We start from the raw sequence: 21761 nt of genomic DNA on the forward strand, positions 1-21761 counted from the left end.
ACATCTGAAAGGCTGCACCCACCCATAAAATTTCATATTGGCCTATTTTATTTAGGTCAGATTCTAGAGTCTGCAATAAAGGAAGATAATTTGATTTATATAAAGTTGATGTAGTTATTGACATTCCTAAATATGTAATATGGTCCTGACGCCAGTCAAGAGGAACATTCTTTTGTAAATGTAGCAAAATGGAAGCTGTGTGCCATAAAAATATTCCAACTTTATTAGTATTTGATTAAGACAATGAAGATACATTAAAAATGAAGAAAAAAGGGACAGCAGTGCAAAAAAAAACAGCCACTTTGAGGAATACAGTAACACAATGGTATAACATCTTTTAAATACAGAAAATCTTGTAAAGTTCTACCAATGCAGGGAGAAGGGATATACAGTACACATCAAAATGAGCAAACCAGCTTCCAACTTCCAAAAAAAGGGTTATCCATATAACCCCAATCCAATAATAATAGAGTTATTCTGGTCACATGCAATTGTTTAAAAGATATAAATATTCTTATGCCCAAGTCAATATGAGTAGCAGCAATTGAAGTGCCTGAGGTTATTATTTCTTACTAGTACTAGTTACTAGGCAATAAGAGCTGAGTGAAAACAAGATCATTGGTAGTATGTGGGTACTGTACCTTTAAGTGGCTCTTATTTGCTCCTTAATGATTTTGATGTGTACAGGTCCTTCTCAAAAAATTAGCATATAGTGTTAAATTTCATTATTTACCATAATGTAATGATTACAATTAAACTTTCATATATTATAGATTCATTATCCACCAACTGAAATTTGTCAGGTCTTTTATTGTTTTAATACTGATGATTTTGGCATACAACTCCTGATAACCCAAAAAACCTGTCTCAATAAATTAGCATATCAAGAAAAGGTTCTCTAAACGACCTATTACCCTAATCTTCTGAATCAACTAATTAACTCTAAACACATGCAAAAGATACCTGAGGCTTTTATAAACTCCCTGCCTGGTTCATTACTCAAAACCCCCATCATGGGTAAGACTAGCGACCTGACAGATGTCAAGAAGGCCATCATTGACACCCTCAAGCAAGAGGGTAAGACCCAGAAAGAAATTTCTCAACAAATAGGCTGTTCCCAGAGTGCTGTATCAAGGCACCTCAATGGTAAGTCTGTTGGAAGGAAACAATGTGGCAGAAAACGCTGTACAACGAGAAGAGGAGACCGGACCCTGAGGAAGATTGTGGAGAAGGACCGATTCCAGACCTTGGGGAACCTGAGGAAGCAGTGGACTGAGTCTGGTGTGGAAACATCCAGAGCCACCGTGCACAGGCGTGTGCAGGAAATGGGCTACAGGTGCCGCATTCCCCAGGTAAAGCCACTTTTGAGCTACAGAGAAGCAGCACTGGACTGTTGCTAAGTGGTCCCAAGTACTTTTTTCTGATGAAAGCAAATTTTGCATGTCATTCGGAAATCAAGGTGCCAGAGTCTGGAGGAAGACTGGGGAGAAGGAAATGCCAAAATGCCTGAAGTCCAGTGTCAAGTACCCACAGTCAGTGATGGTGTGGGGTGCCATGTCAGCTGCTGGTGTTGGTCCACTGTGTTTCATCAAGGGCAGGGTCAATGCAGCTAGCTATCAGGAGATTTTGGAGCACTTCATGCTTCCATCGGCTGAAATGCTTTATGGAGATGAAGATTTCATTTTTCAGCATGACCTGGCACCTGCTCACAGTGCCAAAACCACTGGTAAATGGTTTACTGACCATGGTATTACTGTGCTCAATTGGCCTGCCAACTCTCCTGACCTGAACCCCATAGAGAATCTGTGGGATATTGTGAAGAGAAAGTTGAGAGACGCAAGACCCAACACTCTGTATGAGCTTAAGGCCGCTATTGAAGCATCCTGGGCCTCCATAACATCTCAGCAGTGTCACAGGCTGATTGCCTCCATGCCACGCCGCATTGAAGCAGTCATTTCTGCCAAAGGATTCCCGACCAAGTATTGAGTGCATAACTGAACATTATTATTTGATGTTTTTTTTGTTTGTTATTAAAAAACACTTTTATTTGATTGGATAGGTGAAATATGCTAATTTATTGAGACAGGTTTTTTGGGTTATCAGGAGTTGTATGCCAAAATCATCAGTATTAAAACAATAAAAGACCTGACAAATTTCAGTTGGTGGATAATGAATCTATAATATATGAAAGTTTAATTGTAATCATTACATTATGGTAAATAATGAAATTTAACACTATATGCTAATTTTTTGAGAAGGACCTGTATATCCTTTCTCCATGCATTAGTAGAACGTTACAAGATTTTCTGTTTTTAACATATGTTATACCATTGTGTTACTGTATTCCTCACATTGGCTGCTTTTTTGCAATGCTGTCCCTTTTTTCTGCATTTTTAATTTATCTTCATTGTCTTAATCAAATACTAATAAAGTTGGAATATTTCCATGACACACAGCTTCCGTTTTGCTCTGTTTAATGTATGACTCTTTTGGAGGTGCCACTAAAGCAGTTTAATACTCTTGATGACTTTTGTAAATGTAGTAGAACCTCATCTGGAGTTAAAGGCAGAATCTGGGATTTGTTTTCATTTATTTTAGAGTATTACATGTTTCCGAAATGTTTAATATTCTCTAAGGCTTCCCCAAGTGAATTCTCAGGCTCAGCTAAGGTTAAAATCACATCATCAGCATATAATGAAATATTATGTGAACTTCCAGGAATCTCCACCCCCTTTATTCTTTCATTTTGCCTAATGGTCCTCCTTTTGTGTAACTTCTTCACCCCCGGAGCTTTTTTCCGTTTTTTCATTTTCGTTTTTCGCTCCCCTCCTTCCCAGAGCCATAACTTTTTTATTTTTCTGTCAATATGGCCATGTGAGGGCTTATTTTTTGCGGGATGAGATGTACTTTTGAACGATTCCATTGGTTTTACCATGCCATGTAACAGAAAACGGGAAAAAAATTCCAAGTGTGATGAAATTGCAAAAAAAGTGCAATCTCACACTTGTTTTTTGTTTAACTTTTTTGCTAGGTTCACCAAATGCTAAAACTAACTTGCCATTATGAGTCTCCAGGTCATTTCGAGTTCATAGACGCCTAACATGACTAGGTTATTTTTTATCTAAGTGGTGAAAAAAATTCCAAAGTTTGCTAAAAAAAAAAAAATTGCGCGATTTTCCGATACCCGTAGCGTCTCTAATTTTTGTGATCTGGGGTCAGGTGAGGGCTTATTTTTTGCGTGCTGAGCTGGCATTTTTAATGATACCATTATGGTGTAGATACGTTCTTTTGATCGCCCGTTATTGCATTTTAATGCAATGTCGCGGCGACCAAAAAAACGTAATTTTGGCATTTTGATTTTTTTCTCGCTATGCCATTTAGCGGTCAGGTTAATCCTTTGTTTTTATTGATAGATCGGGCGATTCTGAATGCGGCGATACCAAATATGTGTATGTTTGATTTTTTTTAATTGTTTTATTTTGATTGGGGCGAAAGGGGGGTGATTTGAACTTTTATATATTTTTTATATATTTTTAAACACTTTTTTAAAATTTTTTGGCATGCTTCAATAGCCTCCATAGGAGGCTAGAAGCAAGCACCACACAATCGCCTCTGCTACATAGAGGTGAAGTACAGATCACCTCTATGTAGCAGAAATGCAGGTGTACTTTGAACGCCGACCACAGGGTGGCGCTCAAAGCAATCGGCCATCAACAACCATAGAGTTCTCAAGGAGACCTCTGGATGTTATAGCAATGCACCGCTGACCCCCGATCATGTGACGGGGGTCAGAGGCGCGAGCATTTCCGGCCGCGTGGCCGGGAGCGCTAGTTAAATGCCGCTGTCAGCGATTGACGGTGTTATTTAACTAGTTAATGGGCGCGGGCGGATCGCGATTCCGCTCGCGCTCATTGCGCACACATGTCAGCTGTACAAAACAGCTGACATGTCGCGGCTTTGAGGTGGGCTCACCGCCAGAGCCCACCTCAAAGCAGGGGATCTGCCAGCTGACGTACTATTCCGTCAGCTGGCAGAAAGACATCAATCAAGTCTATGACCCACCTTGTGTTATCTACCACCTGTCTCCCTTTTATAAAGCCAGTTTGATCTAATGATACTAATGATGGGAGAATGGGTGTTAGGCATGTCGCTAGGTATTTAGTGTAGATGTTAAGATCTGTATTTAATAAGGATATGGGTCTAAAATTTTGTGGGCTGTCCGGCTGCTTGCTGAGTTTTGATAATGTTATTATTGTGACTAATAACATCTCTTTGGGAAATGAACCCTCAAAAAAAAGCATACTGAAAGGTCTCTGTCAGATATGAAGTTAACTGATCTATAAAGACTTTATAAAACATGTTTGAAAAACCATCAGGGCCCAGTGCTTTATGTGTTGGTAGAGATAAGGGTACGTTCACATTTGCGGTTTGCGCCGCAGCGTCGCCGCTGCAACAAAACGCATGCGTCGTGCGGCCCTATCTTTAACATTGGGGCCGCATGTGCATGCATTGTGTTGCGTTTTGTTGCATTTTACGCCGCATGCGGCGTTAGGGCGCACCTGCCTGGGCGCGTCAAACGCAACATGTTGCATTTTTCGGGCGGCGCCGACCTTTTCAAAAACGCATGCGTCGTGCGGCCCTATCTTTTAACATTGGCGCCGCATGGGCCGCATGTGCATGCGTTTTGCTGCGTTTTTGTTTGCGTTGTGCGTTGCGGCGACGACGCTGCGGCGCACAACGCAAATGTGAACTTAGACTTAGTTGGTTTTCTTTATATCTACATTCGTAAGAGGGGCACTCAGCTGTCCCAACTGATCCTTAGACAGAGAAGGAAGACTAAGATTAGATGGGAAGGACTCAATGTCCAACAATGTCCAAGGAATATGGTCAGGAGCTGAGGATAAGTTATAGAGTGAGGAATAATATTCCTTATATTTATTTACAATATTATATCTCTAAGACTGTATATTTTCTGTTGTAGAGGGGCATTTTTGAGATTGGGGATTTTTGCTTTAATTTCTCTGGATTTTAATCTATTCGCTAATAATTTCCCAGCTTTATTGTCTTGAGAATAATAATGTGCTTTTATTTTTTGAAGAATCTATATATATAAGAGGCATCTTGATTACTCGCTAATCCCGCCCCCTGCACAGTAGCTTCACCACACGAGGCTCCGTCCCCACACATTACCATACAAGGCTCCGTCCCCACACATTACCACACGAGGCTCCGTCCCCACACATTACCACACGAGGCTCCGTCCCCACACATTACCACACGAGGCTCCTTCCCCCCACATTACCACAGGAGGCTCCGTCCCCACACATTACCACACGAGGCTCCATCCTCACACATTACCACACGTGGCTCCATCCCCACACATTACCACACGAGGCTCCGTCCTCACACATTACCACACGAGGCTCCGTCCCTAAACATTACCACACGTTAATTTACCACCTGCGTAAGCGCTATTGAATGTTGTCATTATTTACTTTAGTTTAATCACCAGCAGCGTTAATTAGATAGCAATGAGCGTGCTGAGCGTTAGCTCGCTGGAAACACCTAGTTCTCTCATATTTATACAATAAGCATTCTCTCAATTGAATTTGAAGATTACATAGTTTACCAGCTCTTTTTCAATTAAAGGAACGTTTGTTTCATTGAATTTTTTTATCCCTTTCTCGTTTAATTTTATGGACTAGTTTAATAAGAATCCCTCGTATATATGCCTTTTGTGAGTTCCATAGGTGGAAAAAGCTATCTACTGAATTGGCGTTAATTTGGAAAAATTCTTGTTGATTCTTTTGGAGATTAAAAGGATAAAAGATACGAATTAGTTTTCCAAAGATAAGTGGGAGGAGAAGAGTATCTCTCCTCTCTCCTCCACATGTAACATTAACGGGGCATGGTCCGACCATGTAGGCCTATGGATGAGAGTACAATATCATCTAGAATCAATCTGCTCACCAAGAATAAATCTATGCACGAGTATGTGTTATAGACAGATGAGAAGAAGGAATAATCTCTTTCAGTCATATGATGGATTCTCCAAATATCATAGAGATCTTCTTTGTTAATTAAATATGCTATCTGGGGGGAGCATCTTTTGGAAATTGATGAAGAGTTCAATTCATGATCATGTGTTAAATTGAAATCTCCACAGTAGATGACAAGGCCTTGTTTTACTTTGTTTACATTTTTTATTAACTTACGCAAACTGAGAAATATTAGGCGCATAAACTACTACAATGGTATATATTACATTACTAATGGAACATACTTGAATTATGTATCGTCCTTGTGAGTCAGAATCCAAGCATATTGGAGAGAAAACAACAAGAGAAAGAAAGCTATGCAAATAGGGCGCACGCCCAAAAAAATACAAACTGAATAGCAAAAAATACAAAAATAATTTATTAAAGAAAGAAACAAATGCACAAAAATAAAAACATATAAAATACAACAACCACACTACTGGTCCAAAGATATTCATATATAAACAGCCCAAATATAAATTATATTAAACGACAGCAATAAAGACATGCCACAATTGGATTGTTATACCATAGAAGTATATGCATGAATATATATACATACCTTTCCCAAAACAATATATGGGAAAGGCCTATAATATGGAAAAATAAGAACCCCCTGATGCTTATATAGGTAAAATATGACTCAATATTTCAAATGGCCACAATATAACAATATCTATACAAATATAAACATATATGAGCATAAAGAGTCTGGGCGTCCCCAGACAACCTTGCAATAAATAAAGTGCCCTAATATAGAGAAAGAGACTAGTACCATCAATGGGGCCCCAATAAGCGCATAAGAGAATAATATAAAAAAAAATCACCCCCCCCCCAAAAAAAAAAAATAAATAAAAAAAATTGTGAGATATTAGCTAAGTAAAGAGATGCGACAAGCAAAGCAGCCAGGTGGGGAAATAAACCCACTCAGGTATAGAGAAGGCGTCCATAAAAATGGAAGTATGTGGCACAATGATGTAAAAAGATACAGGGGTTAAAGATAAATACCCAGAGTAGGTCATCCAGTATGTGGCATGGGTCGTCGGCAGTCAGTAGTCAAAGGTGGAAAAGGGCGAACCCAGGATACAGAGAGTGTGGGGGGAGCCCCACGCGTATCGCTGCTAGACGCTGCTTCGTCAGGGGAAGTATTGGAGAGAAAACCACAGAGTTGCTGATAGCTAGCATTACACCTCTCTGTTTTTTTCTTATAATTCGCCTGTAACACATGTGGAAAAAGGGGGTGTCGCAGTCTACTATCATCTCTATGGATAATATGAGTTTCCTGGGCACAAAAGATGTCACAATTAGAGGAAACCACCTCTTTACACATAAAATATCTTTTCTGTGGACTGTTAAGACCATTAACATTAATTGAGCATATCTTAATCACCATTTTTATAGTTAGGAAAATGCTGAAGCCAGATAAAATCTGTGACCAACCATATATAGATGTGCAACATCAACTCCATATTTACTAAAATCCACCAAACTTTCAGAATTAGCGTGTATCTAAAAGAGAACATAAAAATACAAAACAACAATTTGGAGAAAACAATGTAAGCACCAATGACTATAATAGTATATTCATATCACATAAATAAAATCCTGATAAACATTATGTATATGTATATCTATATAGACATATACACATACCCAAGATAGTATGGGTCAATACAGTGCTCAGAAGGAAGAAGTGGAAACCACTCAAATTGTGTGTACAACAACCAATACAGAGCAATGGATAGACAGGGAAACCAAGGCAAGAAGATATGTGAAAAAATATATATTTATTGGTTACAATGTGACAAACAATATTACATAGAAGTACTTCTATGTAAAATTATTTGCCACATTGTAACCAATAAATATTTTTTTTCACCTATCTTCTTGCCTGGGTTTCCCTGTCTAGTTACAAAACATTAATTTGATCAACAGGAAGAATTAAGTAGCAGATCAGCTATAGGATCTACCGTATTTTTCAGCGTATAAGACGGATATACTTACCTTCCGACGGCCCCCAGAGTTCTCCCGGTTCTCAGTGGTGCATGCGGTGGCTTCCGTTCCCAGGGATGCATTGCATGTCATGAAGGACCTTTGTGACTTCGCAGTCACTAAGGTCCTTCGCGGTGCGCAATGCATCCCTGGGAACGAAAGCCGCCGCATGCACCGCTGAGAACCGGGAGAACTCCGGTTATAGACTCAGATGAAGCCAGGGCGCCAGTGCAGCTCACTTGGGGTAACTAGCCCTGGGCAACACCATGCCATTCAACATTGAAGAAATTTAATGCCCAGCCATATAGCGTCCCTGGCCAGGGCCTCATCAGAAGGAACAACAGCAACAGTGCTAGCGTTGCTGTATTAGTGGGACAGCAGTTGCTAGAAAAAGCTAAGCATTATGAGCAGGTCGCTCATCATGTGGCTGCTGATTGCGTGGGCTAACGCCCTCAGAACCGGTACAAAAACCCCAAATGGAGTAAGGCTGAGCAGAGAGGACGCTGAGGGATTGAAAGGTACGGTCTGTCCTGGAAGCGAGCTTAGCGAGAGAGAAGGACAGGGACAGAAGAGGAGTTACACATTGTGAAACCTGATGTTGATGCTGGAAAGAATATGCTGCATACCAAACCAAGCAAAGCTGTTGTTGTTAAAGTTGAGCTGGACTGTGTCTCCCTTTGTGCGGTACCATCAACAAAGAGCCTCTGGTGGCCCAGGGTGGACTCTGTTGGTGTGGAAATGCAGAGCGTAGGTATGCAGAAGGAAAGACATTACTGTATTGTAAGTGGAGGCCAAGGTGTGATGCAGGGTTTGCTCTCAGCCATGACTTCCATCCTGGCCAACACCAACACATGTCTCTAAGTAAGTTGACTGATGCTGGTTCATCTGATGTGGTGAACTGTGCCTGTGCAAGTGAAGTACTACTGTAGATGTAGCAGAGCTGACTGATTCCCCTGCTGACACTTGCAGCCCCTCCCCCAGTCTCCGGCTGTGTTCAGCTTGGTTAACTGTGGGGGAGGAAAAATCCCTCCGCCTCCCCGATGGGACTACATCCTCCTTCATGTCTGCCAGGGGACTGTATCTTGAACCCGGTGAGTGATTTTGCTGCAGTAAGGGGCCCAGGGATCCCGTACTCACTGTGGGTGGGGAGTGCAATTCCACTGGAGGTGTCCAGGTCACAGGGGGCAACACGCCAGCCGTGGAGACTCGGCTGTTAATGGAGGTCTCAGTGCGCTCCTTGCTCCTGTCTTCTAAGAAGTAAAACTCCAGCTTTCCTTGGTTCTTCTAATTACTTCTACCTCGGGTCATCATGCCAGTTGTTAGATGAGAGGGATGAACCACAAAAAGTAGAATGAACGCTGCAAACGTTGCTGAACTGGCTCTGGGTGAGAGGGAGCTCAGTACTCACACAGCCATTTTAGTCAGCTGCCAGGCTACAGGCCAGGTTTTTATAAAAACAGTACGAATAAAGAATTGAAGACTATATACCCAATTTCTAAATGAAAAAGGAATAATTCTGAACAAAAAAATAATAATATTTCCCCTCCTAATAAAAAAATAATTTATTTTAAAAATAAATAAGTTAAAAATATCCCTCCCAATTGTTTTCATTTTTTTTTAAACAATAATCACATACAAGTCCTATTATGGACATTTTTTGTGGCTATTTCACTTAACACCTCCACCACCATAGCACTTAATATTACACATAACGGTATTTGCAATTTGTCAATGACACCTGTTTATGCTCTGCTTCATATTGCCCTAACTCATGGGCTGAGAAAAATACTACACCAGAATAACTTATTCCAGTTGATTTATTTTTTTTGAAGAGTCAGCATTTGTTCTTAGATGACATGGTGCCGGGGGAGATGAAAAACATGATTATGCCAAGCCATGGTGGTTTGGAAAAAGGCAGAGGTAGCACTTGGTGGGAATCAAGTTGAGAAGCGAGGCGATTCCACATATGGAAGTGGAGAGCCCGCTAGGGCCATGGGTTACTCGGGTCGGGTCCGACGGTTCTTAAGGGGGTTTTCATGGCAGCAGTGACCCGGTCCATGGCCCTGGGCATCCAATAAAAGTCAATTAAAGGGAAAAATAAAGTTTATAGGGGGGTGTTTGTGACGCTGCCCGTGGTGTTCGGCAATAAGGAGATGGCCAAAGCTGTGCTTCAAGTCCACTGGGGCAGTTGGCAACGCAGCAGAGATGTTACAGCTTTCCATTGGTAGATCTAGGCCCCAGGGCAATTAAAGAGTTAAAGTCAATGATGGTGAATGTTGTAGTGCAGGGCAGGTGACGCAGTAAATAATTTTGAGGACACAACAGGGTGCAGTTTCCACACTTTATTCACAGTTCTTAGATGCAATCTCTAGCCGGGGGCTGTGTCCTCCGGGTCTGTGGTCCAGCCAGCAATCAGGTAGTTTGGGGTTCACTTTCCCGATACTCCGTTTCTTATGTTTCTTCCCTGGTCGTCTGTCTGTGCTGGCTTCACCCTCCTGCCCTGCGCCTCGCAAGCCAGCAGCCTCTTATCCCGTCAGGCAACGTCCTCCTGTTCCCCTTGATCCTATGTGGCTGCCTTTTTGGCGAATGTGTGTGGCTGTGTGACCTACAGTTACCAGAGCCTCCAGCTTGCTAGCTGAGTCTTGTAGTTCCTCCACTAGTCTGGGGGCCGGGTCCCCCACTGCGACCTGGTCCTTCCACCCAACTACGGTCGGTGTGGATTCGGGCGCCACGGGTGGATTCTTCACTTCCCTGGCCCCTAGGACCCCTTCTCCCTCAGGAGCTTCTTCCTTCCACATTTGCTCTCTTCGATTCCTCCTCACCAACTCTCTAACTGACTACCTAACTCCTCCTCCTTTTTTCTATGACAAATCCTCACAACTGACACTCTCTCCACCCACACCCTCTACCTAGTTCCCCCTCCAGCCAGAGATGGGGCCCTCCCTCAATAGGGTCCGCCCAGATCCCCTGGCCTGGAATAGTGTAGTGTTGGATGCTAGTGTGTGAGTCTAGGGTAGTGCCCCCTCCTTACATGAGAACAGAGTACCACACCTCTGGCTGAGGTGCAATACCTCTGCGGCGACTGGACCCTCAGTGCACAACAGAGGCACCTGTCAGCCAAACCATGGATGCCAATAAAGATGATGATGATTCTGTTGTGAACAAAACCTGAGCATGAGACAGGGGTGGCAAGGAGGGGAATGTCATCACAAGATGAAGTTTCTGTCATCAGCAAGACACAGTGAAGTGTGTCAAAAAGCTCCTTTGGGGCCAAATCAGCGTTTTATGATCAGTTCTGGAGCAGGTGATAGCACATATGCCATTGATGGAGGTGGCTCTACAGTGTCTGAATGGTCTGATCACGATGCAGTACATGCAGGCTCCACGTGTGTGGGAGTTCTCTTACACGTTGCACAAGATAATTATTTGGTGGCAGTCTGAAGTTTGTGCAAGAAGAAAATAATCTGTGGATGTCCCACTTGTAAAGACTAGGAATTACTGCCCTCCATCAGCAGTTGAAGCAATATTACCTATTCATTTGGCACTGTCAAGCCAGCCAGCAATCGGAGAAAGTCTCAAGTTATCCTGTCCCTTCTTGCCATGCTTGTATTTCTGCCAGCTATGCAACATCCTTCAATAGTATCTGGTTGGTGTCATCATCACCATCGTCATCCTCCTCTATATGTCGCAATGGCAAAAATCCTTCCCCAACTCAACTTCTCTTTGTCAAGTTGCAAGGGGGCAGTCACTGCCTTTCCAGCTTATGGATTCTGCGGCCTTACGAGAAATTATGGCATGCGCTCAGCCTTGCTGGAAGACACCACGCTGCCATTATTTCTTATTTAATGGGATGTCTGCTCTCTGTTCTCATATGCAATAGAATATAGGCCACATTTTTATAGGCCACTTTTTTTTACTTGTTTTTTAGCTCTAATATGCACTGTGCTCTTGATTAGGGTTGAGCGACCTTGACCTTTTTAGAGTCGAGTCGGGTTTCGCAAAACCCGACTATCTCAAAAGTCGAGTCGAGTGGAATTGGCCGATTATCGCGAAAAGTCGGGGATCGACCGAAACACGAAACCCAATGCAAGTCAATGGGGGAGCATAGTCGGCAGTGAGTAGAGGCCAGGAAAACATATACAGAGCCCATGTTAATGGCAAAAACATCCATTCTTGTTACTGAAGCCTGTCAATCTTAATTTAGCTTATAATAATTGTAAGGCATTTGAAATTGGGGGTCATTTGGCTAAAGTTGTGGGGGGTAGGGCTGGTTCAAGTAATTAGTGTGCCCAGTAAATCTGAACCACGTCACGGCAGTGGAGCAGGGAGAGGTAAGTATTTCAACTTTGCAAGTGCTGTGATCCTGAGCAAGCAAGGGGGGCCCACTCGTTGGCATTGGCACTGGCACATGGCCCCTCAAAGTACAGCGGTGTGTTTGCACGGCGGGGGCGCCTCCCACCGGCAGCAACACTTTTGCGTGCTATGAGGGGCCCTGTGCCAGTGACGTCGCCAACGAGTATTCCTCCCCCCACCTGATAAAGGAACCTGCACCTTCATCTGCACCTTCCTCTTTGTCCCCGTGTAAGGTGGTATGGTATGCGGGAATGGGGACATGACTTTCAGCAGGGTCACAATCTTGCAGTGTAGCGTGCATGGGGAATGTTGCATTATGGGTCAATGTACCAGCAGACTCATCTATCACTGGCTGGGCAATGGGCAGGATGAGGGGGAAACAGATATAGGCCCAAAGATTAAAGTGGGCTAAATGCAGTTCAAAATTGGTAACAGGACTAACCAGGGGGCATTGTTTTGTTCAGTGGAGGACAACTGGAATGAGAGGCTGACACAGAGAGTAGGCCGAAATCAGTAAGTATTCTAAATGCAGTTCAAAATTGTCAACAGTAGTAAACCGGCGGCACAGCTTTGTTCACTGTAGGAGAACAGCAAGGAGCGGCAGACACAGATAGAAGGCCCCAACCCAACTAGTAGGCCTAATGCAGTGTTGTTTTCAACAACTACTAAACGAGAGCCAGAAGATCGAAGCAATGGAGAGGAAACCTGGAGAACACCTTGGAGCGGAAGACACCGTCTCTACAACCCAGACCCAACTTGTAGGCCTAATGCAGTGTTGTTTCAACAACTACTAAACAAGAGCTTTAAGATTGAAGCAATGGAGAGGCAACCTGGGGAACACCTTGGAGCGGAAGACACCGTCTCTACACCCCAGACCCAACTTGTAGGCCGAATGCAGTGTTGTTTTCAACAACTACTAAACAAGAGCTTTAAGACTGAAGCAATGGAGAGGCAACCTGGGGAACACCTTGGAGTGGAAGACACCGTCTCTACAACCCAGACCCAACTTGTAGGCCTAATGCAGTGTTGTTTTCAACAACTACTAAACGAGAGCTAGAAGCTCGAAGCTATGGAGAGGAAACCTGGGGAACACCTTGGAGTGGAAGACATCGTCTCTACAACCGAGACCCAACTTGTAGGCCGAATGCAGTGTTGTTTTCAACAACTACTAAACGAGAGCCAGAAGATTGAAGCAATGGAGAGGCAACCTGGGGAACACCTTGGAGCGGAAGACACCGTCTCTACACCCCAGACCCAACTTGTAGGCCAAATGCAGTGTTGTTTTCAACAACTACTAAACGAGAGCCAGAAGATTGAAGCAATGGAGAGGCAACCTGGAGAACACCTTGGAGAGGTAGACACCGTCTCTACACCCCAGACCCAACTTGTAGGCCGAATGCAGTGTTGTTTTCAACAACTACTAAACAAGAGCTTTAAGATTGAAGAAATGGAGAGGAAACCTGGAACACACCTTGGAGCGGAAGACACCGTCTCTACACCCCAGACCCAACTTGTAGGCCTAATGCAGTGTTGCTTTCAACAACTACTAAACAAGAGCTTTAAGATTGAAGCTATGGAGAGGCAACCTGGGGAACACCTTGGAGCGGAAGACACCGTCTCTACACCCCAGACCCAACTTGTAGGCCGAATGCAGTGTTGCTTTCAACAACTACTAAACAAGAGCTTTAAGATTGAAGCAATGGAGAGGAAACCTGGAGAACACCTTGGAGCGGAAGACACCGTCTCTACAACCCAGACCCAACTTGTAGGCCGAATGCAGTGTTGTTTTCAACAACTACTAAACGAGAGCTAGAAGCTCGAAGCTATGGAGAAGAAACCTGGGGAACTCCTTGGAGCGGAAGACACCGTCTCTACACCCCAGACCAAACTTGTAACCCGAATGCAGTGTTGTTTTCAACAACTACTAAACAAGAGCTTTAAGATTGAAACAATGGAGAGGAAACCTGGAGAACACCTTGGAGCGGAAGACACCGTCTCTACACCCCAGACCCAACTTGTAGGCCTAATGCAGTGTTGTTTTTAACAACTACTAAACGAGAGCTAGAAGCTCGAAGCTATGGAGAGGAAACCTGGGGAACTCCTTGGAGCGGAAGACACCGTCTCTACACCCCAGACCAAACTTGTAACCCGAATGCAGTGTTGTTTTCAACAACTACTAAACAAGAGCTTTAAGATTGAAACAATGGAGAGGAAACCTGGAGAACACCTTGGAGCGGAAGACACCGTCTCTACACCCCAGACCCAACTTGTAGGCCTAATGCAGTGTTGTTTTTAACAACTACTAAACGAGAGCTAGAAGCTCGAAGCTATGGAGAAGAAACCTGGGGAACTCCTTGGAGCGGAAGACACCGTCTCTACACCCCAGACCAAACTTGTAACCCGAATGCAGTGTTGTTTTCAACAACTACTAAACAAGAGCTTTAAGATTGAAACAATGGAGAGGAAACCTGGGGAACACCTTGGAGTGGAAGACATCGTCTCTACAACCCAGACCCAACTTGTAGGCCGAATGCAGTGTTGTTTTCAACAACTACTAAACGAGAGCCAGAAGATTGATGCAATGGAGAGGCAACCTGGGGAACACCTTGGAGCGGAAGACACAGTCTCTACACCCCAGACCCAACTTGTAGGCCGAATGCAGTGTTGTTTTCAACAACTACTAAACGAGAGCCAGAAGATTGAAGCAATGGAGAGGCAACCTGGGGAACACCTTGGAGCGGAAGACACCGTCTCTACATCCCAGACCCAACTTGTAGGTCGAATGCAGTGTTGTTTTCAACAACTACTAAACAAGAACTTTAAGATTGAAGCAATGGAGAGGAAACCTGGGGAACACCTTGGAGTGGAAGACACCGTCTCTACAACCCAGACCCAACTTGTAGGCCGAATGCAGTGTTGTTTTCAACAACTACTAAACGAGAGCTTTAAGATTGAAGCAATGGAGAGGAAACCTGGAGAACACCTTGGAGCGGAAGACACCGTCTCTACACCCCAGACCCAACTTGTAGGCCAAATGCAGTGTTGTTTTCAACAACTACTAAACGAGAGCCAGAAGATTGAAGCAATGGAGAGGCAACCTGGAGAACACCTTGGAACGGTAGACACCGTCTCTACACCCCAGACCCAACTTGTAGGCCGAATGCAGTGTTGCTTTCAACAACTACTAAACAAGAGCTTTAAGATTGAAGCAATGGAGAGGAAACCTGGAGAACACCTTGGAGGGGAAGACACCGTCTCTACACCCCAGACCCAACTTGTAGGCCTAATGCAGTGTTGTTTTCAACAACTACTAAACAAGAGCTTTAAGATTGAAGCTATGGAGAGGCAACCTGAGGAACACCTTGGAGCGGAAGACACCGTCTCTACATCCCAGACCCAACTTGTAGGTCGAATGCAGTGTTGTTTTCAACAACTACTAAACAAGAGCTTTAAGATTGAAGCAATGGAGAGGAAACCTGGGGAACACCTTGGAGTGGAAGACACCGTCTCTACAACCCAGACCCAACTTGTAGGCCGAATGCAGTGTTGTTTTCAACAACTACTAAACGAGAGCTTTAAGATTGAAGCAATGGAGAGGAAACCTGGAGAACACCTTGGAGCGGAAGACACCGTCTCTACACCCCAGACCCATCCAATGGGATGTGCTGCAGTACCTGAGCATGTGACCCTCGATCTCCAATGGGAGATCTTGCCCTGGGCATGCTCAGAAAGAGAAAAGCAGGACCTAGCCCCAAAAGCATCTGCTCGCCGCTGCCCAACACTGACTTCAATGGCAGAAGCAGGAAAAGCAGCAGTAACTCTTTGTACAGAGTGAGACTGAGCAAGACGCTGGGACCGACGTCTCTGCGGCTGGATAAGAATGGGAGACCGCAGCGGAGATGGCTCGAGATTCCCCTTGTGCAGAAGCGGGAACTCGACACCTAACACCATATACATGACAAATTTATGTCTGGCGATCGTTTTCTGAACAAATTCGCTCACCACTACTCATTTAATATCTGCGTATCCTGTCAGGAATCCCATGTGACCTGTTCTCATCTGTTTATGATCCTGTTCCAAATTCCCAGCTAGCATGCACACCAGGGAGCATGGAACGCATACCTCGTTCATGATGATGATACATGCTCTCTGGGTCCTCCTCTGAAATTCACGTGATTAGTGATTATATATATATATATATATATATATATATATATATACATATATATATATATATATATATATATATATATATAACAGCCACTTCATCAGTCACATAACCTGTCATGTGGCCGCAGTCTTGGGAATTGGGCCCCATTTTTGACGTGCCTCCTCAAATATTATGTATCTTATATATAGGGAGGGGTCAGTGGGCATTGCTTCACTATACTATACTGTACCATACCAGTTAGCCATTTCGTGAATACATCTTACTAATTCTATAAAGTCAATTTTCAAGGTTTCAAATTAAGCTGATTCAAATGGAGCTAAAGTTTCAAAGTAAAGAGATTATACTAGTAAATAATATTGAACCACTTAATCAGGTGGGATTTTTGAGGTGGGCATTGACATCTAAGATACATACACCACCACAAAAATATCTAAACTCTCATAGATAAATTAAACACATGGATTAGTCACATGCCTGATTTAAAGGTCCCAATGATTTGTATAGAGAGGAAGACCAACTGGAGTGGAAACCCCAAAAGTGTACATATTCAATTACTGCATAGCTCTTAGTAAATTTTTTAAGGAACAACAAAATTTTAATTGTTCATTAAATTCAGACAGGGAGACTGTATCCAAGGAAAAAGCCATCTAGTCTTCTTTCTCAAAATCATTTGGTCCAAGTCCTCGTATCTTACTAGTTTGGCTATTTTATCTATTCTTATAAAAGTGATAGCTGTTTTTTTCCCCCATGATTGGTATTTACATGTTTAGCCACCAGGGTGTCTCTTGTGTGCTCAATGTTTCCCAGGTGTTTGCCAATCCTTTGTTTAATTTCCCTCTTTGTTTTGCCTATATATTTAAGGCCACTGTGGCCTTGTATACAATCCCCTTATGCAACCATTATTGAAATCTCTTATCTCAAATTCCTCCTGTGTGACACTGCTGCTGAAAGGCTTCTCCGTTGCTACGTATGGACATGCAACACAGTTTCCACACCTGTTACAGCCTTTGAGACTGGAGATTAAATATGTCTTAGAACGTGGTACAGAAAATTGGCTTCAAACCAGTCTGTCCTTAAGTGATCTATCTTTTCTGTAGGTGACCATGGGGAATGTGTCTAAATGCCTCATGATGTCATTGTCTATCATCAGGATGGGCCAGTGTTTAGCCAACATGGACCTGATCTCATGAGCCCCATTTTCGTATGTTTTAATGTATCTAATAAGCTTTCCAGTCTCAGTTTTTGGGGTAGATGACAAAAATTCAACTCTATTTCTGAATTCTGCCTCTTTATAGGCTTCCTTTAGAATTTTATTGCAATAGCCTCTGTAGAGAAACCTCTCGGTTAATTCCTTAACTTGTTCTTCAAAAGCCTTTTCATCTCTACCTGTAGGTACTGGCCTTTTAAAATACCTCTTTTGAGAGGTTTGGGGTGATTGCTTTACCATCTCAGGAGGAAATTACTGGATGTAGGTTTGCTTTAGATCCATGTCACCAGATATCACCGTCTTTCTGATGCTGACATCCAGAAATGGCAGTCTATCTGAGTTCCATTCGTAAGTGAAATGCAACCCGATGTCATTCCAATTCAGACTACCCACAAATTTTTCCAGCTCTTCAGGCATACAGAAAAGGTCACCTGTAAAACAAAATCTATCAAAATCTACCTTTTTCCTTTTAAAGCATAATATCTTCTCTTTTGACAATACAATATATATGCAAAAGACAGGAGTGCCTATGGGGGCTACATACTCTCCATTTTGGCAAATCTAACCATGGCATTTTGGGAATCTAAATTAATTTATTCTACGGATAATCCCTTTATGGCTAGCATGTTTTGGTATGGTAGATACATTGATGACACACTTATCATTTGGTGTGGCGATGTATCTGCCATACCAACATTTATGGAGTATTTAAATGAGAATGATTTTGGAATTAAATTTACCCATAGACATGACAAACATCGAATCTAATTTTTGGATTTGGAGTTGAGAGGACATAATGGCGAGTTTATAAATAGCAAAACGCACATTAAACCTGTAAGTGGGAATACAGTCCTACATGCTAAAAGTAATCACCCGGCCCATACAATAAATTCAATACCGGTGAGGGAATTCACAAGACTTAAAAGAAACTGCAGTAAGGAAATAGACAGAAATGTAGAATTTGACAATCTAGAGATGCGGTTAAATGAATGGAAATATCCAAAATGGTGTTTAAAATGAGCCAGAGACATAGTCGAAAATAAAGAGAAAGTTTATTAAAATCAAGTGTATCCAGAAGAGAAAATAGAGAAAAAAGGCAAGAAAAAACATGTTTGCCTACAATTCAGTTCCTATTTTAGTGAGATTAAATCAATCATTCAGAAACGGTTACCAATATTAGAACAAGATGAAATATTATCAAGTATATTGAAAGATGGTATTAATGTGGTAGCCAGAAGAGCTCCCACTATTGGTAATTTAATTTCTCCCAGTTTCTTTACGTCTTAATCCAAATCGAAAACCTGGTTAGAGTGCAAGGGTTTTTATAAATGTGGCACTTCTGCTTGTATTACTTGCGCATCGAGCCAACCAGGTAAAAACATTTATGAATTTGGATAATTCCAAAAGTTACTATATAAAAGAAATTTATAAACTGTCATTCTAAAAATGTAGTATACAAAATTAATTGTTTAGATTGTAAAGTCTCGTATGTGGGGTGTACCACAAGAAAATTGAAAACCAAAATATTCGAGCATATTAGAAATATTGGTAATTTTAATGTTGGTAATAGAAACATATCTATGGTTGCCAAACATTTTGTCACCTGCCATAGCAGCAACATTTCAGCAATGACCATTCAGGGCATAGAACAAGTTAAATGCTTTAATCGAGGGGGGGACATAACAAGATGCCTCCTAACGAGAGAGGCGTTTTAGATTTATAATTTTCAAACTAGATCCCCTTTGGTCTGAATAAGAAAAACAAAATTATGTATCATTATTGTTAAAAGTTTTAAAATATATGTGAATTGTTGAAAATAAGTGTTTTAATATATAAAAAACTATTTATCCTGTATGGCGCTAGTAGTCGCTAGGACCTTTGAAAAATCATGTGATCAGTGATTTCATTGTGATAGGCTATCTAACGCCATATAAAGGTCATTGACGTCGATATGAAGTAAGACATGATTAAGATCTCCTAGATCAAAACGTGTCGTCTAATCCACTTCTCCGCATCCACTATGTGCAAGGATCTGCACCATTTTATATTTTATATGGATTAATAAAGACTTTTTCAAAATTTTAAGGAGCTGAAATACACGCCTTCATCTTCTACTGCTATACGTCTGGGTCAGGACGAAGTTTCCACGCTCCTCTGGTCTGTCGGTGAGCTGGCTGTGGCTATTGTAGCCTATTTTTCTTATATTGTTCATTTAATTAAGGCTTCAATATTCTCTGCTGAATGGAGATTCTCTGTGCAATGCCTGGAAGGACCGTGGTGCACGCTGGGAGTCACGTGACCGTAGGTCCTTGCAGTCACGTGACTGAAGGTCCTGATCTGCCGAAGAGGCATCTGTGAGAGCAGCTCCTGCCACGCACCCCCAAGGAGGGAGAATAGCAGTCATAGGGAAAAAATAATGGTCTGGTAAGGAGCGCTGAGTTGAAAATGGTGGAAGCAATAATTTTTTCTTTTTTTTAAAGAGTGCAGACCTTTATTGAAAGATAATCCACAACGTGTTTCAGCGGCGTTCTGCTGTCTTCATCAGGTGGCAAGCTAGACAATGGTGGTTAACAGAGTATTTAAAAGAAAGGAGATCCAATGACAGAGAGCAATTAAACATTGATGAAGTGGGAGGATCATAAGCACTCTTAAGATGCCAGAACACATTGTGCAGTCTAAACATGAGAATCAAATAAAATAAAATAGATTTTGTACAGAAAGAAATATGAGTACTTAAAATATTAATAAAAACAATATAAAGCTCAGGATCATTTGAGACATTTGGTCAATAGGGAAGAATTCTCGATTTTTAAGCTTAGCACTTTGGCCCCAGAAGGTTTAAATATTACTATTGATAACATTGTCAAATAGCTCTTTTTATTTTAATATTTTTTTATATTTTTATTGCTCCTTCATTTTTAATATTATGGTGAATTAATATTGTTTTTATTAATATTTTAATCACTCATATTTCTTTTTTGTAGCAAAATGTATTTTGTTTCCTATCAAAGCAACCTGGGCTTCCATAACACCTCAGTAGTGCCACAGGCTGATCGCCTCCATGCCATGCCGCATTGAGGCAGTAATTGATGCCAAAGGAGCCCTGACCAAGTATTGAGTGCATTTACTGAATATATATTTCAGTTGGCCAACATTTCGGATTGTAAAATCATTTTTTCAAGCTGGTGTTGTAAAGTATTCTAATTTACTGAGATAATGACGTTTGAGTTTCCATTGGCTGTCAGCCATAATCATCAACATTAACAGAAATAAACACTTGAAATAGATCACGCTGTTTGTAATGACTCTATTTAATTTATGAGTTTCCCTTTTTGTATTGAAGAACTGAAATAAATTAACTTTTTGATGATATTCTAATTTTGTCAGATGCACCTGTATAATGTCTTATCTCGTTTGTAGAAGTATCCTCTGAATTACAAAGTTCTGCAAAATATGTTAACGTTGCATAAATATAAACTTTTATTATTATGAAGGAAAAGCCTGCAGAAAGAAGAGATGTAGAAACATTGGGAAATATGCCCTCATAAATGGAAAAACATAACACTGCAGTACCAAACTAGCAAAACCAGTGGCCAACTCTTCCTCCTCCTCGTATTATCAAGGGTAACATATTTGGTGAAACTGAATCACGTGTACAGGTACAGAAACCTGTTTGTGAAAATATTTTAATTAGTACAAGGCATCAGACGGGCATAGTGATGAAACACTTGTAATATAGCAGCATAACTTAATGGACTGCTTGGCCTCTGTCTAAACAGCGTATTCATATTTAAGAGTAAATTATTTTGCTTTGTTCTGGAAAAATCTTTCATGTTTGTCCAGTACAAAAGATGCTTTCTCTTGTAACGTGACAGAAAATGAACTTTAGAAAGATGAATGAGCAGTGCAGCTGCTGGCTTTTTGTAACTGATGTGATCACCCTGGGCAAATGAACAAATGGTCTGTGCATGAAATCTCACAAAAGCCCATGCTAATGTGT

The sequence above is a fragment of the Ranitomeya imitator genome, chromosome 6 (assembly GCF_032444005.1).
Source record: "Ranitomeya imitator isolate aRanImi1 chromosome 6, aRanImi1.pri, whole genome shotgun sequence".
NCBI lineage: Eukaryota > Metazoa > Chordata > Amphibia > Anura > Dendrobatidae > Ranitomeya > Ranitomeya imitator.